Genomic DNA, 7,803 nt, shown 5'->3' on the forward strand with positions numbered 1-7,803 from the left:
TCTGCCTGTTTTTGACTCGTGCTCTGTCTTTTCTCTCCCTTTCTGCTACATATCTGAGCTTATTAACACCCCAGTCCTGACTGTAATTTTTTTAAAAAAAGGAAAATACATCTTCAAAACATCCATCTTGTTTGAATTCGTGAAATCACCCTGGCCAGCCTAAAAATAGCACAAGGTAAAGAAACTTTAGATTTGAACTTTTCTGTACTGCCATGTGTTGCTAAAGTGAAAATAGACTCAAGTGGAGGAAACTGGTTTTTGTAATGCAGTTTTCCCTGTGTGTGTGCTGAAGTGAATTCTGTTAGAGCAGAGAAGTTGGGGTTATAGTATTGTGGGGTTTTTTGTTTTGTATTTTTAACAGTATGCTCTGTATTGAATGTACATTGTATTAGGTGCAAAATGGTCTGCATATTTTTAAAAGGGAGATTATCCATTCAGAGATACCAAGATATTTAGTAAGGGGTCATTATGTAAACCATGTGTTCACATTACAGGAAAGGTGAATCTTTTAATGTAATTTATTTGAAGCTTTTTCTTGAAGAATATTAATCTAACGCTTCTTACAGATAATTTCATGCTACACTTAAACTTCGAGAGGTCTAATGAAGGAACTAAGTCGACATTTAAGACATGTAAGACATAAAAGCAGCAATTGATAAGCAAACAGTTTTATTGTTTACAGATACTATGATAAAATGACCCTTCAAAATCAAATACATGTTTAGCTTCATAGTGTAGAGAATGATCTGATAACTGAGTCAGCAGGCTTTGAGGCCTTTCTCTCAGGGGGGTGAGGGAGGGAGGGAGCAGTTCAGTCTCCACGCCCCAAGCCTGCCCTGGACTGCAGGGAGCCCCCTTTCTCTTAGGGGGGTGAGCGAGGGAGGGAGCAGTTCAGTCTCCACGCCTCAAGCCTGCCCTGGACTGGAGGGAGCACCCTTTCTCTTAGGGGGGTGAGGGAGGGAGGGAGCAGTTCAGTCTCCACGCCCCAAGCCTGCCCTGGACTGGAGGGAGCACCCTTTCTCTTAGGGGGGTGAGGGAGGGAGGGAGCAGTTCAGTCTCCACGCCCCAAGCCTGCCCTGGACTGCAGGGAGCCCCCTTTCTCTTAGGGGGGTGAGGGAGGGAGGGAGCAGTTCAGTCTCCACGCCCCAAGCCTGCCCTGGACTGCAGGGAGCCCCCTTTCTCTTAGGGGGGTGAGCGAGGGAGTGAGCAGTTCAGTCTCCACGCCTCAAGCCTGCCCTGGACTGCAGGGAGCATCCTTTCTCTTAGGGGGGTGAGGGAGGAAGGGAGCAGTTCAGTCTCCACGCCTCAAGCCTGCCGTGGACTGGAGGGAGCACCCTTTCTCTTAGGGGGGTGAGGGAGGGAGGGAGCAGTTCAGTCTCCATGCCTCAAACCTGCCCTGGACTGGAGGGAGCACCCTTTCTCTTAGGGGGGTGAGCGAGGGAGGGAGCAGTTCAGTCTCCACGCCTCAAGCCTGCCCTGGACTGGAGGGAGCACCCTTTCTCTTAGGGGGGTGAGCGAGGGAGGGAGCAGTTCAGTCTCCACGCCTCAAGCCTGCCCTGGACTGGAGGGAGCACCCTTTCTCTTAGGGGGGTGAGCGAGGGAGGGAGCAGTTCAGTCTCCACGCCTCAAGCCTGCCCTGGACTGGAGGGAGCACCCTTTCTCTTAGGGGGGTGAGCGAGGGAGGGAGCAGTTCAGTCTCCACGCCTCAAGCCTGCCCTGGACTGGAGGGAGCACCCTTTCTCTTAGGGGGGTGAGGGAGGGAGGGAGCAGTTCAGTCTCCGTGCCTCAAGCCTGCCCTGGACTGGAGGGAGCACCCTTTCTCTCAGGGGGGTGAGGGAGGGAGGGAGCAGTTCAGTCTCCACGCCTCAAGCCTGCCCTGGACTGGAGGGAGCACCCTTTCTCTCAGGGGGGTGAGGGAGGGAGGGAGCAGTTCAGTCTCCATGCCTCAAGCCTGCCCTGGACTGGAGGGAGCACCCTTTCTCTCAGGGGGGTGAGGGAGGGAGGGAGCAGTTCAGTCTCCACGCCTCAAGCCTGCCCTGGACTGGAGGGAGCACCCTTTCTCTTAGGGGGGTGAGCGAGGGAGGGAGCAGTTCAGCCTCCACGCCTCAAGCCTGCCCTGGACTGGAGGGAGCACCCTTTCTCTTAGGGGGGTGAGGGAGGGAGGGAGCAGTTCAGTCTCCGTGCCTCAAGCCTGCCCTGGACTGGAGGGAGCACCCTTTCTCTCAGGGGGGTGAGCGAGGGAGGGAGCAGTTCAGTCTCCACGCCTCAAGCCTGCCCTGGACTGGAGGGAGCACCCTTTCTCTCAGGGGGGTGAGGGAGGGAGGGAGCAGTTCAGTCTCCACGCCTCAAGCCTGCCCTGGACTGGAGGGAGCACCCTTTCTCTCAGGGGGGTGAGGGAGGGAGGGAGCAGTTCAGTCTCCATGCCTCAAGCCTGCCCTGGACTGGAGGGAGCACCCTTTCTCTCAGGGGGGTGAGGGAGGGAGGGAGCAGTTCAGTCTCCACGCCCCAAGCCTGCCCTGGACTGGAGGGAGCACCCTTTCTCTCAGGGGGGTGAGGGAGGAAGGGAGCAGTTCAGTCTCCGTGCCTCTAGCCTGCCCTGGACTGGAGGGAGCACCCTTTCTCTTTGGGGAGTGAGGGAGGGAGGGAGCAGTTCAGTCTCCACGCCTCAAGCCTGCCCTGGACTGCAGGGAGCCCCCTTTCTCTTAGGGGGGTGAGGGAGGGAGGGAGCAGTTCAGTCTCCACGCCTCAAGCCTGCCGTGGACTGGAGGGAGCACCCTTTCTCTTAGGGGGGTGAGGGAGGGAGGGAGCAGTTCAGTCTCCACGCCCCAAGCCTGCCCTGGACTGGAGGGAGCACCCTTTCTCTAAGGGGAGAGAGGGAGGGAGCAATTCAGTCTCCACGCCCCAAGCCTGCCCTGGACTGGAGGGAGCACCCTTTCTCTCAGGGGGGTGAGGGAGGGAGGGAGCAGTTCAGTCTCCACGCCCCAAGCCTGCCCTGGACTGGAGGGAGCACCCTTTCTCTCAGGGGGGTGAGGGAGGAAGGGAGCTGTTCAGTCTCCGTGCCTCTAGCCTGCCCTGGACAGGAGGGAGCACCCTTTCTCTTTGGGGAGTGAGGGAGGGAGGGAGCAGTTCAGTCTCCACGCCTCAAGCCTGCCCTGGACTGGAGGGAGCACCCTTTCTCTCAGGGGGGTGAGGGAGGGAGGGAGCAGTTCAGTCTCCACGCCCCAAGCCTGCCCTGGACTGGAGGGAGCACCCTTTCTCTCAGGGGGTGAGGGAGGGAGGGAGCAGTTCAGTCTCCGTGTCTCTAGCCTGCCCTGGACTGGAGGGAGCACCCTTTCTCTCAGGGGGGTGAGGGAGGGAGGGAGCACCCTTTCTCTCAGGGGGGTGAGGGAGGGAGGGAGCAGTGCAGTCTCCACGCCTCAAGCCTGCCCTGGACTGGAGGGAGCACCCTTTCTCTCAGGGGGGTGAGGGAGGGAGGGAGCACCCTTTCTCTCAGGGGGGTGAGGGAGGGAGGGAGCAGTTCAGTCTCCACGCCTCAAGCCTGCCCTGGACTGGAGGGAGCACCCTTTCTCTTTGGGGAGTGAGGGAGGGAGGGAGCAGTTTAGTCTCCATGCCTCAAGCCTGCCCTGGGCTGGAGGGAGCACCCTTTCTCTCAGGGGGGTGAGGGAGGGAGGGAGCAGTTCAGTCTCCACGCCTCAAGCCTGCCCTGGGCTGGAGGGAGCCCCCTTTCTCTCAGGGGGGTGAGGGAGGGAGGGAGCAGTTCAGTCTCCACGCCTCAAGCCTGCCCTGGACTGGAGGGAGCACCCTTTCTATCAGGGGGGTGAGGGAGGGAGGGAGCATTTGATTCCTAAGAGTTTTGTTTGTTTTTTTTGTTCTGTGGTGAGTTACTGGAATTCGTAAAGCCAATTTTCTTGGAACTATTTGTCAGAATTTACTTTCATCTGTTCAGCAAGCGAGTACTTCCCAGAAACATTTATAGGAAATACCAGACATCTCTCCAAGATATGCAGAGTGGCTATTGAGATTTCGCTTGGAACTAAAACCTCCATTAGTTTCTATTGATGGCACTGTAAAGTCAATCTCAATATTGAAGGCACTGAAGGTTCCTTGTAGCTGATTGATCTCAGAACTTTGTCAGGTCGGGTCTTAACGGATCTCAGTGATTCAGCATCAACAACATGACTAGGTAACCCATTCCATCCCCTCACCACTCCCTGTGTGAAGAAGTGTCTCCTTCAACAACATGACTAGGTAACCCATTCCATCCCCTCACCACTCTCTGTGTGAAGAAGTGTCTCCTTCAGTAACATGACTAGGTAACCCATTCCATCCCCTCACCACTCTCTGTGTGAAGAAGTGTCTCCTTCAGCAACATGACTAGGTAACCCATTCCATCCCCTCACCACTCTCTGTGTGAAGAAGAGTCTCCTTCAGCAACATGACTAGGTAACCCATTCCATCCCCTCACCACTCTCTGTGTGAAGAAGAGTCTCCTTCAACAACATGACTAGGTAACCCATTCCATCCCCTCACCACTCTCTGTGTGTGAAGAAGAGTCTCCTTCAACAACATGACTAGGTAACCCATTCCATCCCCTCACCACTCTCTGTGTGTGAAGAAGTGTCTCCTTCAACAGCATGACTAGGTAACCCATTCCATCCCCTCACCACTCTCTGTGTGAAGAAGTGTCTCCTTCAGCAACATGACTAGGTAACCCATTCCATCCCCTCACCACTCTCTGTGTGAAGAAGAGTCTCCTTCAACAACATGACTAGGTAACCCATTCCATCCCCTCAACACTCTCTGTGTGAAGAAGTGTCTCCTTCAGCAACATGACTAGGTAACCCATTCCATCCCCTCAACACTCTCTGTGTGAAGAAGTGTCTCCTTCAGCAACATGACTAGGTAACCCATTCCATCCCCTCACCACTCTCTGTGTGAAGAAGTGTCTCCTTCAGCAACATGACTAGGTAACCCATTCCATCCCCTCAACACTCTCTGTGTGAAGAAGTGTCTCCTTCAGCAACATGACTAGGTAACCCATTCCATCCCCTCACCACTCTCTGTGTGAAGAAGAGTCTCCTTCAACAACATGACTAGGTAACCCATTCCATCCCCTCAACACTCTCTGTGTGAAGAAGTGTCTCCTTCAGCAACATGACTAGGTAACCCATTCCATCCCCTCACCACTCTCTGTGTGAAGAAGAGTCTCCTTCAACAACATGACTAGGTAACCCATTCCATCCCCTCACCGCTCTCTGTGTGAAGAAGAGTCTCCTTCAACAACATGACTAGGTAACCCATTCCATCCCCTCACCACTCTCTGTGTGTGAAGAAGTGTCTCCTTCAGCAACATGACTAGGTAACCCATTCCATCCCCTCACCACTCTCTGTGTGAAGAAGTGTCTCCTTCCCTCTGCCCTAAGTCTCTCCACTTCATTTCCAACTGTGTCCATTGGTCCCGAGTCTTCTTGGTTCCAGGCTGAATAGATTCAGTTCTTTCAGCCTCTCTTCGTAGCTCATACTCTACGTACAGTCTCATTAGTGCATTACACAACCTCATCATAACCTCCTTTGATTTGTACTCTACACTCTTGACTGTTTGCCTGAGCATCGCCTATATACCTGAAAGAAAGACTTCGAGTTGAAATCTAAGAAGAAACCAATAGATGCATTATACAAAACACATCTAATACTTAACAGGAAAGATATCAAACATTAAGAAAATGTAGACGGTTAAATTGTCACTTCAGTGGAATTACCAAATCTAATACCAAAATTAGGAGGACGGCCACCCTGACCTTCAGTTCAGCTGTTTTGGGTAGCGTAATTGGACATTCTAAACCAGGGAGAAAAACAGGGGTCAAATATTTAGACGTGCCAGATGGGGCTAAGAAAATTCTTAGCCAATTCAGCTGCACTCTGTGCTGTACATTTAAAAAAAGTAACAAAAAGGCTCTGTTCAACAGGAAACAGCTTGGGCTGTTTGGTTAGCTCTAAGTATAGGGTTTGTGCTCTCAGATCAGGTCCCAAAAGGCAGACAGCAGTCTCTGAGGTTGGGGTTGAAAAGGGGAAACATCAAGTGTAATTGATTACTGCAGACTTTTCAGGGAGGGATAACACGAGATACAAGATTCAGAGAGGGTTGTTACAATGCAGAAATGAACTTCCCTTATAACACTTTCCCATGGTAAATCTGCATGGTCATTTTGCAGTTTTTTCCCCCCATACTTACCATAGTTATACTACGGATTTATCATAGTTTGCTATGTTTTTTTTTTGTTTTTTTTTTAAATATGCTTTACCATACCTCTCTGTGCTTTGCAATGCTTCCCTATGCTTTACCAGACCTCTCTCTGCTTTACAATGCTTCCCTATGCTTTACCAGACCTCTCTCTGCTTTACAATGCTTCCCTATGCTTTACCATACCTCTCTGTGCTTTACAATGCTTCCCTATGCTTTACCAGACCTCTCTGTGCTTTACAATGCTTCCCTATGCTTTACCAGACCTCTCTGTGCTTTACAATGCTTCCCGATGCTTTACCAGACCTCTCTGTGCTTTACAATGCTTCCCTATGCTTTACCGGACCTCTCTGTGCTTTACAATGCTTGTCTATGCTTTACCGGACCTCTCTGTGCTTTACAATGCTTGTCTATGCTTTACTGGACCTCTCTGTGCTTTACAATGCTTCCCTGTGCTTTACCATACCTCTCTGTGCTTTACAATGCTTCCATATGCTTTACCATACCTCTCTGTGCTTTACAATGCTTCCCTATGCTTTACCAGACCTCTCTGTTCTTTACAATGCTTGTCTATGCTTTACTGGACCTCTCTGTGCTTTACAATGCTTCCCTATGCTTTACCAGACCTCTCTGTGCTTTACAATGCTTCCCTATGCTTTACCATACCTCTCTGTGCTTTACAATGCTTCCCTATGCTTTACCATACCTCTCTGTGCTTTACAATGCTTCCCTATGCTTTACCATACCTCTCTGTGCTTTACAATGCTTCCCTATGCTTTACCAGACCTCTCTGTGCTTTACAATGCTTCCCTATGCTTTACCAGACCTCTCTGTGCTTTACAATGCTTCCCTATGCTTTACCAGACCTCTCTGTGCTTTACAATGCTTGTCTATGCTTTACCATACCTCAGCTGAACAGCACAAAGATAGACACAGTTAAAATAAAGCATACATGTTTTTACATATGCACAGTAGGACCAGCTCATGTGGGTCCCAAAGTCAAAACAGCTACTTCCAAAAATATCTGCTCAAATCAGCGTGGGAGATTTCAAAGAATGTTTTTCTAATATATTAATAACTTGGGAGCGTGGTACACAATTTCACTGACACATGCAGTGGTTTTAATACCAGTTGTGAAGGATTTCACTTGTTTTTAAGGTTCGATTGCCCTTTTTTAGCAGACCCAGAGTGTAAAGAAGCGGTCGGCTGACGGCACACGCTTCGGAGGACAGCGTGTGTTCGTCTTCGCCGCTCCCGAGTCAGCGCAGGGGTGGTAGCGGTGAAGCTGAGCCTAAATACAATTGGATATTTCAAATTGGGAGAAAAATGGGGTAAAATCAATTGGCGACTCCTGAATTTAAAACAAACAATCAAAAAACTCCACATGGAGTTCTAAACTATACTTTCTACTTCAGGTTATAACTGTCTCGGGCAGCTACGCCATTTACAAAATCCCACTGTTACCCACACAGTCTCAACATATTAACTCGTTTACACAATTCCTGCATCTTGACACTAACAGCTTCTTCTTCTCATGCAGACTGCCCTGAACAAACATGTTG

The 7,803-nt window shown here is 50.8% G+C and overlaps 1 protein-coding gene across 1 annotated transcript in view; it reads left to right on the forward strand.

Moving 5' to 3' along the window:
- The window catches only part of slc38a5b (solute carrier family 38 member 5b), a 41,963-nt gene continuing 34,160 nt past the window's right edge, over positions 1-7,803 (forward strand). Inside the window, exon 1 of the mRNA XM_034007189.3 lies at positions 1-175. The gene's annotated coding sequence lies outside the window, so the exon portion shown is untranslated. The remainder of the gene's footprint in view (positions 176-7,803) is intronic.

This window comes from Acipenser ruthenus, chromosome 56 (assembly GCF_902713425.1).
Source record: "Acipenser ruthenus chromosome 56, fAciRut3.2 maternal haplotype, whole genome shotgun sequence".
In the NCBI taxonomy this organism is placed as follows: Eukaryota; Metazoa; Chordata; class Actinopteri; order Acipenseriformes; family Acipenseridae; genus Acipenser; species Acipenser ruthenus.